At 47.6% G+C, this 8,143-nt stretch overlaps 1 pseudogene; it reads right to left on the bottom strand.

Annotated features, from left to right (window-relative positions):
* Positions 1–6,900: 6,900 nt before the first annotated feature.
* Positions 6,901–7,578, bottom strand: LOC113623668 (essential MCU regulator, mitochondrial pseudogene; annotated as a pseudogene).
* Positions 7,579–8,143: the final 565 nt, after the last annotated feature.

An 8,143-nucleotide genomic window follows, 5' to 3' on the forward strand; every position in this document is an offset into this window, starting at 1 on the left:
GTAAACATATGCAAGTAATAGATTTATGTGCTGCTGTGCTATTCTTTGTGATGCTGGCATTGGGGGTAGGGAATTATAACAGCTCCTGGGTGCTCAGCTTATTTCCTAAGAAATTAACTCATCAGGCCCCAATGCGGAGGAAAGCACTTCTTGGGACATTGGAAATTCAAAGTGAAATGCATGCGTGGCTCTATCATTTGAAGAGGACAAGGGAGAGAAAGATCAGGGGGAGGCAATGATTTGAACACGAAAGGACGGGTGAGGGGTGAGCTGATGAATCTCTGCTGTTTGTGGATGCGTGTGGTTCGTGGAGAGAAGCGGAAACAAGTCAGGTATTTCTGTCCATCACAGCTGAGAAACTGGACTGTAAATGGAACCTGGAGCAGTGAGATGAAACTGCCCCACGTGAGCAGTTAATGGAAACGTGGAGAGCTTTTCTCTTTTAACAAAGTACTTGAGCTATTATCTCAGCATACCCGCGGCGCACGGGGACCACACAGGCGGCTGGGCTGCCCGGGCAGCTAGAGCCGAAATAAATTCCCTCTCAACTCGGCAAGCAGATGCTCTGGTCCTGATCTGCCACCAGCAACAAATGATGTTTGGGACCCAACCCTTCTCCAGCCACCCCTTCTTTACACCCCAGGGTACAGAGGCCCTTTAGGAAAACCATTAGTCAACAGATTCATTTCACAGCCCTATCCCTATACATGCCCCCATTGAATCCTCACAACCACCCTGCGAGGAGGCTTTATCATCACTCCACCTTGCACATGGGACAATCCCATCTTACAGAGGAGAAAACTGAGGCTCAGGGAAGTGATCGAGGCAGAGCGAGGGCTGGAGATCAAGTCAGCACAGTGAATCCTGAGCTCTTTTCCTTATGCCACGGAGACAGGACCCTCGGTCTCCTGCAACACACCATGCCTCAGCCCTCACGTCAAACCCAAGCAACCGCTCAGCTCAAGACTCGCTGAGGATGGAGAAGTGGACCTGGCCTTGAACGGGAAAGAGAAGGGGGAGGGGGCCTTATAAAAGCAAGTGGGGTCCCACTCCCATCTGAGTGAGAAGAGACTGCGTGGCCGTGTCTGGGAAACCCGCATGGTGTTCATGAGAGCTTTACGGGCATCGAAGTCGAGCTGCATCTTGAGAGAACCCATTCCATGGGAAAGGGAGCCTAGGCGGAAGCTCTTGGCCCAGTCAACAGATTCGCTGGAGGGGAGGCTCTGATTTCGGTGAGGGATTTGTTGTTTCCACTGGTTGGTCCCTCAGCCGGCCCCACGGATCCATGAAGGAACTTTACAGACAGCGGAGTTGGTAAGAGAGAGGGAGCGTACCGTGTGCTCCTTAAGACTCAGGTTCTGAGGCCAGGCAGACTGAACCGATGCCTGCTGCCCATGTGACCTGTGTAAGTCACTTGACTTCCCTGTGTGTATGTGGGATGAAGAAAATGAGTGATTTTGTGATTTTCTAATTCTATCGTTCTTGTATTCTTGGCATGAAAGAAAGGAGACACGTGTAAGATAGAAGAAATCTGGTAAAAATCCTGCAGTTGAACTTGAATAGGAAGCAGCAGTAAGTATCATGATGCATTTTATCTTTAACGAAAGAAAAGAACTAGTTCTGAGATTTACGCACTGAAAAGGCCCAGAAACAATCACCAACCCAAGAGAAATAAGCATCCCTCACACCCAGAAAGCGCTTCTAAAATACCATTTCCTACTGGAAGGAACCAGGGCTGCTTGGAGAAATGATGGGTTCCAGGACCGGCTCAGGAAATATACAAGATGAGACTAAGCCATCAAAGAGTCATGACAAAGGACTCAAGGGTCACTGGCTCAAGCTGAGAAAATCTGAGCATCGCTAAGGGTAATAACTGCTGTGGATCGAAACACACCAAACATACTTAAATCCATGAGATCATTAATGGTGCTAAACCTAACTGATTACCATCAGAGGATGCTAGAGAACCCAGTTCTTATTTTGAAAACTGATAAAATTAAAGCAATCAAGCATTTAACCTATCTTTCCAGAAAGGACTGTGCCACTGAGGAAGCAAAGAGTTGATAGAGGGACATTTCTCATTATGGAAGTAACTAAGCTAATAAATAAAGAACAATGATAGAATTAGAATGTCCCATTTTGCAGCCCCTAATAAACTAATGGACCTAAGCATTGCTCCTCAATGGCTGCTAATACCACAGAGAGATAGAGATAGCTGCAGAGATAGAGATAGAGACAGAGACAGAGAATCAGACATTAACTGCCTTCTGATAGAAGCACACAGCACCGCCTATGAAGTAGTAATGACTAAAAAAAAAAAAAACGAACTTGAATCTGATCAAGCTTCTGGATTCAACTACCAGTTTATAGGAAATACAGCAGAAGAGCATGTTAAAGGACACCAAGGGGCTGCAATCAGCAAAGCCCAGACTGGGGAAGCCCCACAAACAGCCTGGTTTCTTGTATGATTAAATTGCAAGAAGGAAAAAAACAGATGGAGGGGGAGACTGTAGAATAAAAGAACCACAAATTTAGCAACAAATGAACCAGTCACCACGTACGACATTCTGCGGACCCTGATTCAAATAAGCAAACTGTTTAAAAAGTTGACATCTATGAGACAACTGGAAATTTGAACACTGACTTGGTATTGGATGATATTAAGAAATCATTACACATTTCTTTTAGGGGTGGTAATTCTATTGGGGTATGTCTTTTTAGAAATATCCAATGCATCCTTATCTCAGACACATACTGAAATATTTACGTGACTCTGCAGTTGAACTCTGAATAGTGTTGGCCACTGGAAAACCTCAGAGCCCAGGCTTCAGTGGGGGTGATGATGCCAATTCTGGGGTATCCAAGAGATGGTGCCTGGTGGAAGATGGCCAATGCCTAGCGGAACCTTGGGAAGCCCATGGCGCCACCTGGTGGATGAGAACTTGATCCTTAGCATGTTTAAGTTACCTCATGGGAAATGCTAGAGATGCTGTGGGTACAGCTGGAGTAGAATCAGGTCAGTTGGGATTATTACTTGTAACATGGCTCTTCCATACGCACAGGCTGGTAAGGTCTACAGAAATTCAGGCAGCATATTATTTACAAAAAGGTGACAATTTCTCGTACAAACCCGGAAGGACTTTTTCTAAAAACTCAAATTTCTTGGCAGTTTCCCGCAAGAAAAGAGAATCCAATGGCTTCTCCTGTTCAAGGTCATTTGAACCCTAGTGTATTTGGGTTTAAATACACAGACCCTTCCTTTTCCTTAGAAAAATTTTCCCATATCAGTAGTGCTCAAACTTTGGAAGGCAGCGGACTCACTTGTTAAAAATACAGGTTCTGGGTCATCCACCACCCCAGACCTTTATGGGTGGGTCTAGGAGAACCAGGGCCCTTAACAAACTCATAGACCTCCAGGAAAGGCTCAAAAGAAGAAGAAGAAGGAAAAGCAGACGTCCTCTCCCCTTCCCATTTGTTCAAACTCGGGACATTCAAAGCCCCGGTGCCTCTGTCCTGTAAGGCGGGTGCTCGCTCTGTGTCTCGAAGGTGCTGAAGCCTCAAGAGTGGGCCCAGATTACAGGCGCATGACCAAGGCCAGAAGACGGTCATGATGTTTCCCCACTGTCCTGACCAGCTGATTACAGAATTTCCAAACTGCCCAGCTGTTCTATCTTCCCGTGGATCCAAGAAGAGGGAGGGACCACCTGATAGAATGATGACTTGGGGATGGGGATGGCTGATCTCTGAGGATGGAGCAGGCCCCTTCTTTATGCCCCAGACCTTGTGCAGGAAACAGAAGACCTGGCCCCTGCCCCAAAGGGACTCAGAGTCTAATCAGCTTTACTTCATATCCTCTCCCTCATCCACCCTCCACTCCATCCTCACCTGGCCCTATCCTGGACCAGGGCTTCCTATCTCCCTTGGACCATCCCAATAATACCTACTCCACCATCACCCACTGAAGCCCAGCCCCTGAGATCTTCCAGTGGCCAGCATTATTCAGGGTTCAATTACAGAGTCATTGTAAATATTTCAATATGGGTCTGAGATAAGGATGCATCTGATGAGGACTCCTATTTCTTCAAAAAAAATCCATAATGGAATTCTCACTCCTAAATATAATTAACAATGATTGATTAATCTTACTAATCTTCTGAGCCTCTCACCTTTCCTAGCTGTCTTCCTTCTGTCTCACTTTCTTCCTAAAAAGAGGCAGGACCATGCTACAGCCCCTGTTTGAAGTCCTCTTTGGTCTCCTTTTTGCCTCCAGAATAAAGTCTAAACCTCTTGGCCTGACACCAAAGATTCCCACCACCTGGCCGCAGCTCACCTCTTCAGCCTCCTCTCCCGGTCAGCTGTCCACACCTCCTGTGCTCCAGCCACCAGAACTTAACCACCCTTTTCTGCTCACACCCCACACCATCTACCCACGCCACGTTGATCCTGGCAGTGCCTCAGCCAGGAGCATCCTCCCCCTTCCAAGGCCCCATCACCCTCTACCACATTTTCCCTCGTGCTCCAGTTAAAATGAAGTGCTCTCTCCACCCACAGCAGGTTACTTCGAACTGTACTATGACGTTTATTTCATCCTATCATGAACTTTGCATGTTGTTTCCCTCTTGGTCTAACTCTATCCCTCCCACTAGATGGAATGGCAGATCTCATTCATTCACCTCTGTCTTTCCCCCAGTGCCTGCTTCAGTGCACGTTACCCGGCAGGTGCTATTTAATCTGTGTTTGTGGACTGACAAATAAATTGTCCTCTTGGGTGTTTTTATAAGAGAGCTTGTTCTCTAATAGTTCTTCAGGTGGTACTTGCACACATGCCAGCCATCACACATGCCCAGAGGGATGATCCCAGCGTTGACATGGAATCCCATGTTGAGGGCATGAAATGCCCATGCCCCAGCAAGGCGGTACTTTCTTGATATGGGGGTAGTTTTAACTTTGGCATCCCGTTGATGGGAGACAATTGTTGTAGCCCACAGGCATCTTGCAGGCAGTGCCCAGCCAAAACAAGTTCTCCCTACTGAAATCTGAAGGGCTGAGAATCCCCTTCTGTGGCCCCGGGGGACAGCCACTGTCAGAGGAACTGCACCAGCTGCAGACCCAGCCTGGAGGGGGTTTGCACCAGCCGAGAGGAAGTGACACCAGCACAGCAGAAGTAAAACCCCCCATGCTCATTCAGCCGATTGGGGGCCCGGCTCCGAAGCACCACCCACACCCAGTAGGGCTAGGAGATCTCTGCCCTGAATACACCCACCCTGAACCATGGAGGCTGACGGGGCCAGCCTGCCCCCCATCACACAGCAGCAGCGAGCAGCTAGGAAAGGGACCTGACCCCCTGCACTCCCTGGACTCACATCTTCCACTAATCACGGTGCAACTCCAGGTGTGGCTGACCCCATTCATTCCCCACCCCCTCCAACCAGAAGCATTTCACAGCTTTCTCTCAAAAAGATCCAACTCTACAATTCTTAGTGAGATGTCGATTTTACTAACACTTTGGTGGGAAGACAAGGAAGACATTTTATACATCGCAAGGTGAAGCTCCATAAAAACCACCTTTAAAGATTCTCTGTTCTCTGCGTATGTCCCCCCAGCTTATCTCGTTTTGTCACTTCCCAAATTCTTCTATTGTCCTCAGCCCTGGTCTGAAACCCTACTGAGCAAAAAAGGCATTAAGCTCTATTGTAACTGACGTCTGTCCCTTGGCGGGGATGAGAATCCTCGCTCTCCATCCAGACACAGCTTCTCAGCCGCTGATCAAATTGTTCTCCATAAGTCCCTTCTCCCTCTCTGCAAAACAGTTTCCTTTGTGAAGGAGAGATTATACTACTGAGAAATTAAGTTAGTCTTCACAGTGGCGCAATAAGTTGAGTTTTTTCCATCGATCAGGCACTGTGTAAGGAAAGCACTGACATGCGTGACTTCATGTAATGTCCCCAACGACCTTGAAAGGTAGGTACCCCCACTGTTAAGGGGAGAAAATTTAGTCCCAGAGAGATTGAGCAATGAGCCCAATGTCAAACAGCTAGTAAATTAATGAAAGACAAGTCAAATTTTTTTAATGAGCAAAGATTTGAATAGACATTTCTCCGAAGAAGGTATCAAGTGGCCAACAAGTACATGAAAAGACACTCAAATCATTAGCCACTGGGAAAATGCAAATCAAAACCACAGTGAAAAAACACTTCACACCCACAGGATGGCTACACTCAGAAAGACAGATAGTAAGTGTTGGCGAGTATATGGAGAAGTTGGAGCTCTCGTACGCTGTTGGTGGGAATGTAAAATGGTGCAGACACTTTGGCAAACAGTCTGGCAGTTCCTCAGAAAGATAAATATAGGGAATTCCCTGGTGGTCCAGTGGTTAGGAAGTGGTGTGGCCAAAAAAAAAAAGATAAATATAGAAGTGTCATGTAACTCAGCAATTCCACTCCTAGATATCTACACAAGAGAAATGAAAACACGTGTTCACCTAAAAACTGTACACAAATATTCATAGCAGCGTTATTCATAATAGCCAAAAAGTAGAAACAACACAAATGTCCATCAACTGATGAATGGAAAAATGAAATATGGTATATCCGTAAATTAAATATTATTCAGGCATAGTACTGATTCGTGCTACACAATATACACGAACCTTGAAATTATTATGCTAAGTAAAAGAAGCCAAACACAAAAAGCTACATATTGTATGACTCCATTTACATGAAACGTCCAGAAAAGGCAAATCCACAGGGACAGAAAGTAGATCAGTGGCTGCCTGGGGCTGGGGGAGGGGAAACGGGAAGGGACTGCTTTGAGTGCAAAGTTATTTTTTTTTTAATTTTTTGTCAGCACTGTGGGATCTTAGTTCCTGGAACCTGCGCCCCCTGCAGTGGAAGCACAGAATCCTTTTTTTTTTTTTTTGATATTTTGATATTTATTACGTTTATTCATAATTTGATTATGCTCGGTGGGCAGCACATCTCCAGGAGCCTCCCGGAGCCTGGGGATCTGAGCTACGGTCACAGACCATGCAGGAGGCTTCACTAGGGTTGGGAGGCTGCGGGCTTTCCCTGGTGCTTTCCCACGTGCTGACAGGGAAGGAGGAGAGGGTGCGAGCATCACCATTTCTCGAGTCAGGACTTTCTCCTTTCTACACTTCCTCCATGCCCTGTTAGTCATCATCATCATCATCCTCTGGAACAAAAATATCATGCTCCTCAAGCAGGGCAGCAAAGTTCTTGCTAATGAGAGAAAGGGGATCACAAGGGAGAACACACGGAGAAGGGAGAAGGACATTTCACCGGTTTGGGCAAAAAGGAGCCGTTGAGAGTAACGGTGACTGACCTCATGGTACCAGACTCCGAACTGGGCCGCCGCGTCCGCCGTCCGTCGGAGACCTCACCACCCTTCCTCAGGCTCAGCCGGCTCCGGAAAGCCCCAGATGCGACGGGTGCCAACGCGAGCCAGCGAGCCGCTCCGGACGCCATCTCCCAGCTCCGTCCCTCGTCCGGGCACCTGGAAGCACTGAACCTTAACCACTGGACCGCCGGGGAAATCCCTGTGTGCAGAGAGTGATGCAAATGTTCTGGAATTAGTGGTGATGGTCGCCAAACCTCGTAAATATAATGAAAACCACTGAATTGTGCACTTTAAAACGGTGAATAGGGGCTTCCCTGGTGGAGCAGTGGTTGAGAGTCCGCCTGCCGATGCAGGGGACACGGGTTCGTGCCCCGGTCCGGGAAGATCCCACATGCCGCGGAGCGGCTGGGCCCGTGAGCCATGGCCGCTGAGCCTGCGCGTCTGGAGCCTGTGCTCCGCAACGGGAGAGGCCACAGCGGTGAGAGGCCCGCGTACCACAAAAATAAATAAATTAATTAAAACAAAACAAACAAACAAAAAAACGGTGAATACAATGGTATGTGAATTACATCTCAAAAACAAACCAACAAAACAGCTGATAAAAAGCCAGCCAAGAGTCCAACCCAAGCCATCAGCCTCTTGGTCCCGCTCTGACATCCCTTAAAACGCCCATCACAACCTCACACCACCAGAGTCCCTCATGAGGAGACTCTCACACCCACATCTGCTGCTGAGGGGCAGCTGGCATTTTTTTACCGTGTGACTCTGGGGACAAGGCCCCACCCTT

Source organism: Aethalodelphis obliquidens, unplaced genomic scaffold, assembly GCF_003676395.1.
Source record: "Aethalodelphis obliquidens isolate GAN/ISIS:26980383/991018 unplaced genomic scaffold, ASM367639v1 scaffold11, whole genome shotgun sequence".
Lineage (NCBI taxonomy): Eukaryota > Metazoa > Chordata > Mammalia > Artiodactyla > Delphinidae > Aethalodelphis > Aethalodelphis obliquidens.